Source organism: Ipomoea triloba, chromosome 16 (genome assembly GCF_003576645.1).
Source record: "Ipomoea triloba cultivar NCNSP0323 chromosome 16, ASM357664v1".
NCBI lineage: Eukaryota > Viridiplantae > Streptophyta > Magnoliopsida > Solanales > Convolvulaceae > Ipomoea > Ipomoea triloba.
The window spans coordinates 2,877,317-2,878,351 of record NC_044931.1 but is presented as its reverse complement, the minus strand read 5'-3'; the positions used below and the strand labels follow the sequence as shown (position 1 = coordinate 2,878,351).

At 35.9% G+C, this 1,035-nt stretch overlaps 1 long non-coding RNA gene across 1 annotated transcript; it reads left to right on the top strand.

The window, feature by feature from the left end:
* Positions 1-115: 115 nt before the first annotated feature.
* Positions 116-711, top strand: LOC116008015. Its single transcript, XR_004095423.1, has 3 exons — positions 116-187; positions 300-368; positions 689-711. It is a non-coding gene; the product is annotated as an uncharacterized LOC116008015 (long non-coding RNA).
* The last annotated feature ends 324 nt before the right edge of the window (positions 712-1,035 follow it).

Here is a 1,035-nt window from a genome sequence, read left to right as displayed (position 1 = left end):
GGATTTTGAATTTTTATAGCTAAAGCCAGCCATTTTGATGCTAATCTAGAGTTTCTTTTTTATTTACACCGAAACCTGTCTTTCCATTGTTTCTTACCATACTAATTGTTTTCACAGATTGAAAGGCCTCTGCAAAGACATGATGGTATGCTTGAACACAATGAGACACACTCTAGATGGCCTACTGGTATACTCTATAGATGTAACTTCTGATGAAGTAATATATGTAGCATTGTTTTATGCTATTCTATTGTTTTTGTACTATGCCAGTAATATTGTTGACCATTCTGATTCTTTAGAACTTGTCCTGAAGTTAAAGATGAAAATGGCCCAAAATCGAAGCTGATTTTGATTTTGCAGTGTTTGAGGTTAGTTCCCATCTGGGTTTTGCTTAATTTTGGATATAATGTTTTGATTCTTTGCTTTTCCTTTAATTTATTTAGTTCTTGTTTTGTATTAAGTAAATATTTGCTGTCTTTAGCTATTTGTCTGAATCAGTTTGATGTTAAAATTTCTATTCTTTGGATTAATTGTGTGTTTACCTTGTACTGTTAATCATGATAAATAAAAAAAGGGAACATGTCAATATTTAAATAATGAGATATAATGACAACTGACAAGTTTAATATGGAAAGAAAATGTTGCTGTGCTGGTATTTATTGTATTTTTACTTGTCTGTTTACCTTAGTGTGCTGAAAGACAAGGAAGAAAGTAAGGTGGAGCTGTACAGGTATTGTTTGGCCAGAGCTTTGACATAATGTTTAGTTCAAGAAAAGAAGGCACTGTAATGTCGATGTAATGTAATGTCGGAGTAAGGATTGGGAACCACGTACCCTTGGTTTCTTGAAATGTAATGTCGATGCTGCTATCCATTCCACTAGTGCGACCTTTGGTGCGGTTCTTCGTGACCATGAGGGTCTCTCTGTGGCGGCGCTAAGTGGGCAACTGCATTGTTCTCAGGATCCCTATCTAGCATAAGCTTTGGCTGTGAAGGAGGCGCTTTCATCGATCAAGTCGCGTCCGGAGAATAGAACT